Source organism: Hippocampus guttulatus, chromosome 11 (assembly GCF_054856545.1).
Source record: "Hippocampus guttulatus isolate MCC_2025c chromosome 11, RoL_Hgut_1.0, whole genome shotgun sequence".
NCBI classification, from domain to species: Eukaryota; Metazoa; Chordata; class Actinopteri; order Syngnathiformes; family Syngnathidae; genus Hippocampus; species Hippocampus guttulatus.
Window position 1 is genome coordinate 8,405,135 of NC_141271.1, and position 12,651 is coordinate 8,417,785.

Genomic DNA, 12,651 nt, shown 5'->3' on the forward strand with positions numbered 1-12,651 from the left:
ATGCTTCCCACTCTGCGCATGAGTAAATAAACTCCTCATGGCCACGGAAGGAAAAACCAAGCTAGTTTGAAATGAAATGGTACCAATAGTAGTACCGAACAGCAAGAGTTCATTGTTGTCACTCAAGCTGCAATTTACGTTAACGTTACCCCAAAGGGGTGATTATTGCATGTATGTATTGTAACCTATTGTCCATTTTCCCTGAGTGTTTCAAAGCTGCATGAGTCAAAAGTTCAAGGGTACATAAGCAAAAGTGTGAGTTTAGCACGCCAGTGACAAGTATGCAGTATGTCCCCCGAAAGTTATCATTTACCGTAAGGGGTGCCAAAATTGTGGCAGGGCCTCATGAAAATAATGGACTTAATGGTGCCAATTTGGCTCCCTGACAAAGGCTGCGACTTTCCAAAGATTAATTCTTGTTACATTGTGGTGGAAGCCCCTCAACCCCTGGAGAGGCCCATGAGGAAGAATGTGGAAAAATCATATAATTGTTTCGATATTTTTTTTTCAAAGTAGTCAAAGCAAGATTGAGCTTTTTGGGAGGTCTTCAAGGTGGATAAGTGTGTGTTTTGCCTTTTGGTTGCACGGTGAACCTCATTGGGGGGAAAAAAAAACAAAACAATAACGGTGCAACGAGATGGAAATGTATTAACCGGCATCAGCTAATGTGCGCATTATTCATTTGCGGCGAGCATGAAGAATGAATCTAAAGAGGTCTGAAATTGCAGACGTGCAGCCTGACTGCACCGCGGGCCGCTTCGTTTCATCCTGAGAGCGGGCAGAAGGGGAGGAAGGGGTGTTTTGGTGGACAGTATAGGGCCTCGCAGTAACAGCTGTGCTTCTCTCATGGGGGGCAGCGGAGGAGAAGCTGCTTGGGACAGATGGACCTGCCCCCTGTACCATCTCCCCACCTCACACCTCCTACTTCCACTGTTACTTCTGTTATTAAAAATACATCTACACAGTTGCCACTGTGTGTGAAGACGTCATCAAATGCTCACTCGAGCGCAGACCTCCCCCAAGCAAATGATATGGATTAACACTGAACTTGTCCACTTTCGTTTCACGTGGAAACCTATTCGAACCAGATCCTGCTTTTGTGTGAATTTTGTGATTAATAACATGATGTTTCGTTTAAATTGTTTTATTTGGAAAATAACAAATAGCACGCCTTTTTCTAGATCTGCACCAAAATATAGACGGTCCTTCTTGGCCCACACCACACAAATGGACTTTGGATAATCCTGCAAGCAAAACAACAAACACCCAACAGCATCACACCGCCAATCTTTTTTTTTTTTTTTTTTGTCGTGAATTTTATAAAATAATATGTTTTAACTCAAAATCATTTCATTTGTTTTTCAGTGAAGCGTTGACCTCTACTGAGGCCTAACGTCAGTATTTCTGAGTATCTGATACTCACAGCTTGTATATGCCCAAATTCTGTCTTGATATGTAATTCACTGAGAAAATTTTGAAAATCTCATCAAAATAACCTCTTATTGCCAAATCAATTGAATAATCGATAATATCAAATTGGATAGTATCTGAAACTCATAAAAGTTTTTTTTGTTGTTGTTGTGTTCCACCTTAGCATAATAAAAAAAAAAATCCTGAGCCATGTCATTTTTGCATGAGCCTGCCAAGATACACACTGATTTTTAACATCTTAGACCAATGTGAGAGACATCCCTGACACATAGCGTGGAAATAAATGGAAAGTGTTTACATATTGCAAGTAACCAGGGGATGAGCCTGGTCTGTCACTGAGCTTCGTCAATATTACAGGCCGGCCCACGTGGGTCTAGTCCGTCCCTCGTCGGTGACAGCCAATACTCCCTCTCCAATCCAGACTATAATCGGTCCGGATAATTGGGGCCTTCGATCAGATGGAGAAATCAGACTCACAATCAATGCGATTATTTGCATCTGTATACCTTGCCCTGAGTCAAACGTCGATGAAAGCACCCGGCGTGTACATATCCACAACTTTCCCCAAAGTCACCCAAGGGTGGGACATGGTGGTGACGCGGCAATCGTTTTTCTCCCCCCTTTCATCCTGCTGACTCGTCTTGCGCATCCTCCCTCCCTGCCTGCTGCAGTAGGCGGTGTTTGGACCGGGGTCTGTGCCAGTGGCATATGGCTCGCCTTTGCGCTCTACATCCATAGCAAAAAAGAAAAAGAAAGACAGGCCCATCCGTCATGCCGGCAACTGAATGAGGCAACGCCACAAGCACTCCCTCAAGAAGTCAGCTTAGAGCAAATACTAAATATGAGCACGGGAGCCAGGGTCAGGCCTTGGTAGACCAATTAATACAGAGCATCTGCTGTGAACGGCTTCCCGTTGCATTTTGAGGCGGCCCAACGACTCGAGCTTCCTGCTTGCTCCAATGGCCAGAGTGAGCGTGCACCGATTGAATGCATCCTTCAGGGATCCTTCTTTCCTGGATTCTTTTGGCGAAACCGCAGAGCCTTTTGTTCTTGCCCGGGTGCAGTTTTTTTTTTTCCTGGCGAATTTAACAGAAGGCTGCGAGGGTAATAGGGGTCCAGGCCGCTATCACCTTGCAGCTAGTGGAGAAAGACAATCAAGGCTTGAACCCCGCTGTCTACAGCCGCCGCTCAAAAGACTCTAATTGGGCTTCTTTACGCCGCATTTTGCCGCACCGTTGACGGATCATGAAAAAGCAATTAAAGCCCCCAATTCAATCCCATTTTTTTCTCCTTTCACTGGAAATCTGAAATCACTTATCTGTGTGTGTGTGTGTGTGTGTGTGTGTGTGTGTGTGTGTGTGTGTGTGTGTGTGTGTGTGTGTGTGTGTGTGTGTGTTTATTGTAACGTGAGAGGGAGCAGCTGTCAGCCTAAAGAGTGTCGAATGAAGATAAATAGAAAGGAAGGAATATGACGGCTCTTTGCACAATCATAGATCTTTAAACTTTATTCATTTGTGACAAAAGCCTTGCACTCCATACTTGAGCGAGATGGGGCTGCAGTTTACCGTTTGGCCTCAAGGGGCAGCATTGCCCACAAAACAATGCACTACCGGGAGAAGAGATGCTTTTTCAACAAATGGTGCAATATTAGAAATATTTAATGAAGAACACTTTGAAAAAGTGTTTCAGTCGTACCATAAGTATTATTTCACATTTTTAGAGTATTTTCTTATTCATTTTAGTCGTCATTGAAGACAGATTTTAAAAATGAACTACATTTCATTGGTGCTTGTAATTTACTTGTCCAATAATACAAGACATTTTTTTGAAAACCACATATATATAAAAAAATATATATTGAAAACACAGTGATTGTATTGTAATCCAATACAATGATTTTACATCTATGATTTCATTGTTTTCAAAAAAATGTAACAGTTGCAACATTTTGGAGATCAATTTAAAATCGCATTGAATTCAAATCAAGTCCATAAATAATTACAAAATATATATTCGACGATATGAATCTATATTTGAAAGTATTTTCTTATGAGGTGTCTGTTCTTGCAATTTGTGGGGAGCAAATGAAATCAATATATCTTACTTATCGTTTTGAAAGAAAACTTAATCCAATCCTGGGGATAAATGGCATAAAAAACATCCACCTCAGTATGACATATATAGTATTATCAATTTACAACTCAGCTTTTGGAACTGAAGTAAATTTAAAAAATATATTTTCCCCACCTTTAATAAAATCTCATTTCACTCATAAACCGATTGTCACGCTCTCGCTCTCTCTCATACACACACACAAACACATGCAAGGGTCATACATGCTGTACTATAGCACGTCTCATCATCAACTTGAACGTATCTCTTTCTCACTCTCACCTTCTGCCAATTAGTGAGCCCGTAAACTTCACAGGGGTCCTGGGCCCTTGCTAAATAGTAGTCCAATGCTTCTGTCATCAGTCCGTCAATCACATGACAATGCTCACAAAGGACGTCTCGCTGCTGAATTCAACCATGACCAAGCTCAGGTTTTGATGATGTCTGTGATAAACTAAAAACTAAGATTTTGTTATTATTTAGTTTAGTTACTAAATCATTGACTCGGATCACAGTTCTATTTGGAACCATTTTGTCTTGATAACCGCATTCAATTTCACCCAGTTTGTGACTTTTTTTTTTTTTTGTCAGTACATTGAGAGCTTGATAAAAGTGTGATTTCCCAACTGACCACTCGGTAGCATGACACTGTGACCATCTTTTCAACCACTTGTACGTTTGAATTCATGTGAAATTCCAGAAATGTCTGCTGGTATACATCGTGGTTGTCTTTACTTGTTGAACACTTTGGAGAACATGTTGGTCATGTTTTTTTTCCAGGTGGCATGGAAGCATACAAGGAACAGGTCTTGTCTAATTCCTGGAGGTTTAGACAAAGAGTTTAACTAAATGTGTTTTTCCAGTTAATGTAATTGGTGCTGACAAGCACAGGTCACCATAGACATGGGTCACAATTTTGTGTGAAGCTTTATTGTGATTTTATTACAGCACTGTACCTGAAATCTAAAAAAAAAAATACATGAAAAATGATATACTCAAATGTAATATTTTTAATTAATTTTTTATGAAGCGGTAAAGCCTTCATAAATGTATAAGTTACCAACTTCCACACTACGTGGCGCACTACATAATGACACTGTCTTCTACAAAGCAACATTTCTAATTTTTACTTGACATTAGTTAGGTCAAATGTTCCCTAAAATTAAGTAATAAATGTATAGTTTTGTATTTTTAATTTTACTGCTGTGTATTCATGAGTATTTTTCAATTCATTGTAAAAAAAATAAGATTTAAATGATTCTATGAATCATTAAAATATATTTAATTAGGATTGTTTTAATTATAAACGGAGGCATTTCAAAGGGCTAAGCGAAAATGGCCTCCAGGGGAAGAGTTTGGACACGCCAGATTTACAGAAACATAAACATTCTGTTACCCAAAAAATGTCACAGGAAGTGGACGGAGCGTGCCGGGTCTAATTCCTGAAGGTTTGGCAACCAGAAGAAGCATTTAACTTCAGCTTAATGTGTTTTTGCAATTAAAGCCATATAATTGGCGCTGACAAGCACGGATCCCACACGCGCATGCACACACTCATACGCACTGTCCAAAGATGGCGCAACAAAGTTGCAAAGAGGCTCAGGCAGGTCCTGGCTGACAGGAGGATGGGGGTGGGGGTCAGCCTCATTGAAGCCGTATGCATTTCAGCGGCGAGGCCATACGAGTGCTCGGGCGAGTTAACCTCCAGACCACCAGTGTTTACTCTGGGACCGTGTTCCAGATCCGAGGGGATATCCAGTGTCTTGCCTTCAAAGGGGGCGGGTGAGCTGTCGGAGCAAAGCTCTTTGCTTCTCCTCAAAGGTCCACATAAGGCAAAGTGGCGCAGCTGTGGCGACGTGCAAAACAATATTTTCATTCCAAATACAGCTGAGGCTTTGCAGAACTCAAGCCCAAAGCAGGGGAAACTATTTTAGAGAAAACAAGTATCATGTCGAAATGATGAGCGAATAATCACAATTATGATTCATAAAATGGACTCATATGTGGAATAATGTCAATGCAAATGAATGAATACAAAATGAATTCAAGTTTTTCCGTTTATTTTTTAAGCACATTTGCATGCAAATAGAATATTTTTCCGCTTCGGTAAAGTTTATGGTGTAAATTATTAGACTTAAGCGCAATCAAGTGTGTCCCATGCAACATTGCGGCCTCTTGGCATCGCTCTTCTTCGTGTCGCATAACTGCAACTTGTGCCGTAGTCTTCATGTAATGGATTGCATTCATGAGAGGGACATTAAACACTCTTTTACACTCAGACAACCACAATTTATAAATATTATCATCATCATCATCATCCACTGATATGCTGAAAACAGCATTAGATACAATTGAAACTGTTTTCTGTCTCTTTATTTTCAGTATATTCATAAATTGACAGTCTTTCTTTTTTGCAGGACTATGCAAAGGTCATCACTCTGTGTGTAATAATCTACAAGCCCGAGTTCAACTGCCGGATTTTTAAGATGTCAAAAAATAAGAAAGCAAGAACCCAAGATGAATCATTGCACAACTTTCTGCAGCATTCATATGATCGATAGCTTACACAACGGAATTGAAAGAGATACAAATTTTAGGGTGTGGAAATGCAAATACACAACCAAGATAATGTGATGGTACAAGTGTGCACATAGTCTCAAAACTGGAGACCTTCGATAAAGTTCAGATGTTCCAGACGTGTTTTTTCTATCTAGCTGTAGTAGGAAAGTTTTGTGCAAGCACTGACATGCGTTTTGTTCATGTTTTCCTAAATGCATTTGGGAGATTTTTTTGTTTGTTTGTTTTTTTGGTAACATAAGGCTTCCTTCTTGACATCTTTCTTTGTAGCCCAGATGTATGAAGCCACATATTTTATGAACATCGTATCTTCACCCTGTCCCATGATATTGAATGTCTTTGAAATTATTTTGGACCCTTCTCCTGACTTTTACCTTTATTATTGCAACCCCAGTGATACTGTTTGCGGACCATGCTTGTGCTCTAAGATATGAGTACAAGAATGTCAGGAAAAGTCTACTAGAACAGATGACCTTTAATCAAGGTTAATCAGAGGCACTTTACATTGTGGCAGGTGGCATTTAACGTGAGTTTGAATGAGGCGGATTAATCCTGAACACAGTCAGCTCCTGAGTTGTAAAAGGGTGTGCACACTTCTGCAACCCCATTCTCTCGTGTTTTTATTGAGCTGAATTGAGTTGTACTTCGTTGAATTGAGTTGTATAGATTATAGGGCACGTTAAAACCAGGAAAAAAAAACTTTCTACATGATTTCTATTGCTCACACAAAAACTGGTATTTCAGCAAAGGTGCGTATACTTTTAATATCCGCTGTATATCATGATTGTATGGCAACCTATTGTTTTTTTGGGCTGATTAGGTTGCTCCTATGGCCTTGTGGTAATGCCGAAGAGCCACCAGCGTTCCTCTTCTCTTAATGTTGCGGGAGTTTGGAATCAGTGCACCTTTTTCTTCTCCCTGAAGTGTGTCTCCAGGACCAGAAGATGGCAACATACCTCTGGCTGAGACCAACCTGTACATCCTCACCGTTGCATCCTGTCCCATCCCATCCCCCATCTGCCCACTGCTCAATTAGCTGTGCATGTATTCCCATGTCGGCCCTCTCGCTTCATTTATTTATCATTTATTTATCTCACGAGCAAGCATGCAACAGCTATCATGAGAAGTGAGAAGGTAAATATAGTGAATTATTTACTCAGGCTATGTGTTGGACCACAGGTGCGCCTGTGTATGTACACTCAAGTGCGCGTGTGTGATTTGGGGCCCGATAAAAAAAAAAAAAAAATCAGACTCAGGCCTCCTTCCATGACATTGCTGTGAAATTGAAAATATATTTTCTAGGGCCCTTAGAATCATCATCACCCCCCACTCCCACCCCCACCCGTGGAAACTACTCGTGCAGGTGGAAAAATGCCCTTTCCTCTGTGGCCCCTAAAAGTCTTCTGAATAATGGAAAAAAAAAACGAAATTGTGAAAAAAGTGAACACGTTATTATACGATGACATTCACTTTCACCCAACGTGGGTTTTGGTGTGGTAAACAATTTAATGTTTGATGTGCTATACTGTGAGCATGTTCTTGCCTTTGTTTGTTTTCTTAAGCATGTGTGTGCGTGTGTGTGTGTGTGTGTGTGTGTGTGTCTGTGTGTGTGTGTGTGTGTGTGTGTGCGTGTGTGCGTGCGTGCGCGCAGCTCAGAATTGAAAATGTATTTGGATCTTTGTATAAGGTCATGACAGCAGCCAAGCTTGACGTCACACAAACAATTAACTGGTCGCGTGTGTTTGTTTATCTTTGCCTTTTTCGTTTGTTTGTGTGCGTACGTGTGATGGCAGCAGCGGCACAGATGACAGAAAAAAAATGTGATGAAAAAGACAGCTAATTGAATATGCTGCAGTGTCATCACCAAAATTAAAGTAGCTTAGGATATAATTTTTGTGTGAAATCCTACTAAAATCTTGGAATCAGGCTCAAAGAATATGTGGAGCCAATGTCTTGTAGCGCGTCAGCCTCACAGTGCAGAGGTGCAGGGTTCGATTCCGGCTTTGGCCTTCCTGTGTGGAGTTTGCATGCTCCTCCCATGCCTGCGTGGGTACTTTGGTTTCCTCCTACATTCGAAAAACATGCATGGTAAATTGTCCCTAGGAGTGAGTGTGAGAGCGAATGGGTTTTTTTCTTCCTTTTCTTCTCCAAAGATAAGCCGTATCTTTTTTTTGGGGGGGGGGGGCATCTACAGGGTGCCTTCAGCTGTTTTTATGCTAGACAATTCAAACTAAGGGTATTAATTAAACAGTGCAGGCAGCATTGAACCGAAACAATAAGCCGGCTCATATTTACATGCAATGTGTTTCTATTAAAACTGATTCCAAAATGAGATGAATCCTCAGTGAAGATTGATTTGGAAGACGCTCCATATCAACATCAAACTGTTAAATCTCATTGTTGGGGGTCGTTGTCATGACAATGTGAGTGGAGGAGTGGGGGTAGCTGCCAAGGAGCACGGCGATGGCGGCAGAGCCTGACCATTGCCGTGTTCGGGTGGATGCAATAAATCAGCGGGACGCCACAAGGCTGCGTGAGGATGTGCAAATGTGTGACTGGAATCCTCCAAAGACAACATCTTAGCATCACGGATCATTTACTTTTATTCGATTGATATTTGGGTTATGTTATACATACTGAATTTGTTGTCACAACCCCAAGATGTAACATTTCTTTGAACTGCATTACATATTTCATAGGAAAACACTATATTCTCTGATGTTGTTTTAAAGTAATTTAAAAGACGGTTAAAAATTCCATTCATATTTCTACATCTCATGAACTCTTAGTTTACAAAAACATTAAAGGTGCTGTAAAAAAAAAAAACGCTGGACAAAGACAATCGCCCATTCCATCCATTTTCAGAAACGCTTATCCTCATTAGGGTCACGGGCAGTGGTGGCAACTCAACAGAAAGCCCCAAGGCACCAACCCACCTTGAAAAAGACAGAAAATATAGAAAGTAAAAGATGTAGATCTATTTTTAGATAGGCAGTATTAATACTATCCACTTAATAGTGAGTGAAATTGACTTGTTGACCTCTGTTCACATTTTATGACACATTTCCAGTTTTGGCCGCAGAGGTGTTTCCCCATTCATTTGTGTGAAAAATATAACAAGCACAGTCGCTCCTCTTGCAATGCAAAATATATTGCCTAGTTGAATTCCACCGCCCATTACCCCACCCACCCTTCATACATGGAGCCCAGCCCGTCTGGTATCCGGACGGAAGGCGGTGGCACAGCAGGACGCTGCAGGATATTATTCAAACCGCTATCATGATGATGGCGAAGTAGCAATTTGAAGAGCTCAGGAAATCATTTTATGTTTTACCCTTCTTGGAATCTCTAAAATGAATGACATTTCCTTCAGTTTCCTGTATGTTTTTGTTTTTAATTGTTTCCCCTGTCACCGGGCATCTGTTCCAATAAGCTTACATGAAAGTTTGGGAGGGGTATTTATTTTGGCAGGTTTCAAAATAAAATTCGACGTGGAGATAATTAAAATAATTTAAGTCCAGATGGATGATCAGATTGCAAGTGGGAAAAACAAAAAAACAAAATTAATGACAAAAAATAAACACATGCTAACATTAGCTCCGGCCAGGGGGGATCCAAACTCGGTCCTCAATTGATCCTGATGATTTGAATCAGGTGTGTTGCAGGCAGGAGAGACAGGCAGGACAGCGGCCCTCCAGGCCCAGAGCTGCATCTGCCTGGCGTATGCTTTCCACTGAAGAACATTAATCCCTCATTTTTTGTGCAAGGTTACCTTTCAGACCATCCTCACAATCAGCAAAATCCAGGAAGTAGCGCCCAAATATCCATCCATCCATCCATCCATCCATCCATTTTCTGATCCGCGTATCCTCGCAAGGGTCACCGGGAATGCTAGAGTCTATCCCACACCCTGAACCGGTGGCCAGCCAATCGCAGGGCACACATAGATGAACAACCATCCGCACCCACACTCACAACTAGGGACAATTTTGAGTGTTCCATTAACCCGCTATGCATGTTTTTGGAACGGGGGAGGAAACCGGAATACCCGGAGGTAACTTACGCAGGCACGGGAAAAACATGCAAACTCCACACACCTCTGCGTTGTAAGGCCAACATGCAAAATATTTATTGTATTATTAGATATATAGATCACATTCGGAAATACACTCAGAGCGCACTGGTTCACTCCAATTGTTGAAATTTGCTGTTCAGAGTGCACCAAAAACGTAGTGACAGTGGGTGCACTCGGTGCTCCGAGTGGGGACACGATGCGCCAGTGCGTCAAGTAGCACAGATGGAGCCATTTCAAGCATGAGCTGTTGATTGGTTAAGAACATATGCTGCATTCAGAAATTACTGGGAGCGCAGCGCACTCTGCCTCTCCGAACATGCACACACACACACACACATCTTTTTTCTACCTTGCTGTGCTAGGCTATATTCAATTAGCTAACAATGTTAAACGGAGTCATGGAATTGAGTAACTTGAGACAGAAGTACTCTGCAATAGGCACATTGCACTTTAACTTCTTTAATTAAGCGTGAAATGATCCTGAAGTTTGGACATTTCTATCTTAAAAACACTCTTGTTCCAGGTCGTATGGAAAAATAATCACAGTAAAATCTTGTGACATAGCGAATAATTTGCAATATAATACAAGTACAATTAAAAATCAAATTTAAAAAAATCAAATCAAATAAACTGACCGCGCAAAAGGTGAACCACGATAAAGCGAGGGATGACTGCAGTACCCACTTTGCAGCAGTGCTTCTGTTTTCTTGCTGCTTACAGTTTCTGTGATCAAATTTGTTAACACAACAATTGTTCTTTTCCAAATGTCCTGCATTTCTCTTACTGACTCATTCTGTGGTCTGGTTTCTCGATGGAAGGCGGAGGCCCATGCAGGACACCGCAGGACATCGTAATGGGGAAGACGCAGCAATAGGAAGAGCTCAGGAAACCATTTTTATTTTCACCGTCCTCGGTATGGCTATAATGATTGACATTCTTTTAATTTCCTGTATGTTTATGTTTTTATTTGCTTGTTTCCTTCTGTAAACTGGACACGCGTCACCTGGCAGCTGTCCAGCTAAGATTGTTAACTATGATGAAGGTTTGTGAGTGGTATTTTTGCAGGTCTCAAAATACGATTCAACCTGGAACTAATAAAATGCTTCAAGCCCAGATGGACCATCAGATTGTTGGTTGTAGGAAAAAGAAACAACACATGAATCACTGAACAAACTCACTACATGGACAGATTCCATTTAAAGTCGCTCTTCATTGTGAACAGTGTACACTCTGTCACTTCTCTTTGGGTTCACCAGTGGCCGAAACACACACACACACACGCACACACACATTGTATTCCCAACCTTCAGGATCCAGCCCTCATTTGGTTGGCAGCCCGGGTGCCAGTCAGCTGATTGCCAATGGCCTCCCACACCCACTGCTCCAGATGATGGGTACCTTGGGAGGGTGAGAAGGGCCAATGCCACCCAAGGCTGGGTAGCAGCTGTGCAGGAGACAAGTGAAGCGGTGGCCATAATTGTTTTGCCCCTACTATTTCCTGCGAGGCAGAAGAAACTGGCTTTTTCGATCCTGATCTTGGTAAAATAATAATGGCTGCTTTTACATTCTGTATGTATGTACTCTTTAATGTTCCTAGTCCATAAAGGGTTCCAGGTATGGCAAATTTATACCACAAATTTTCATTAGTGCTACTTGGGGACCACATAGTGTTTTGTTTTATTTAGGTTATTTGGATCTGTTCCTTCGTGTGCCTTTTTTTGTCTCCACCTGTTCTTGTCATCTGGGTCCCTTGTATTAACCAATCAGCTCCCCCTCAAACCTTTGTGTCTTGTCCAAGTGTTTCTTGTTGTCTCGTCACTTGCCTGTATTTCGTGCCCTGGGTTCTTTCAGCCTTGGTCGGATCATTTTGTCATGTTTTGGCGTGATGGTCGAGGACCCAAAAATCAGGAAGGTAGGAGGACAAGGGTGGACTGAACAAAATATGTTCACAAAAAAATATTTGCAGGAGTACACTGGAAAAAAACATGTTCCTGTCATGTTTTGCGTCTGTCATCGGCATTTTTGGTTGTTTGTTTTTCAGGACTTCATTCGTGTATTTAAGTTTCCAGTATACTCTTGCAAATATTTTTTGTTAATATATTTTGTTCAGTCCATGCTTTTTGGGTCCTCTAACATCACGCCAAAACATGACACATAGGACAACACACTTCTTACCCAGATGTGTGGGCGGGGTGGAAATGCTTTAGATGTGGAAATACGTGAAAATGTGCCAAATATGTGTTCTTAATACATTTCATTTTTCATAATACATTCCTCAATGCACATGCATAAGACCCACTCTCCGAACCCAACAAGAGCCACTTAAGTAACCAAATTTGGTTCATTGCCTGAGTGAGCAACCCTTTTGAAAAGTTTCTCGTCATTCTTTATCTGCCTAAGTACGCACCTGCTTCAGAATGCCGACAGGACATCGCACATGCCCTCTACACCCTCCA

At 41.4% G+C, this 12,651-nt stretch overlaps 1 protein-coding gene across 2 annotated transcripts in view; it reads left to right on the top strand.

The window, feature by feature from the left end:
* Positions 1-11,308, top strand: part of tmtc4 (transmembrane O-mannosyltransferase targeting cadherins 4) — a 29,816-nt gene extending 18,508 nt beyond the window's left edge. For both annotated transcript variants that reach the window (XR_015102255.1, XR_015102257.1), the window contains one exon: positions 11,014-11,308. The gene's annotated coding sequence lies outside the window, so the exon portion shown is untranslated. The remainder of the gene's footprint in view (positions 1-11,013) is intronic.
* Positions 11,309-12,651: the final 1,343 nt, after the last annotated feature.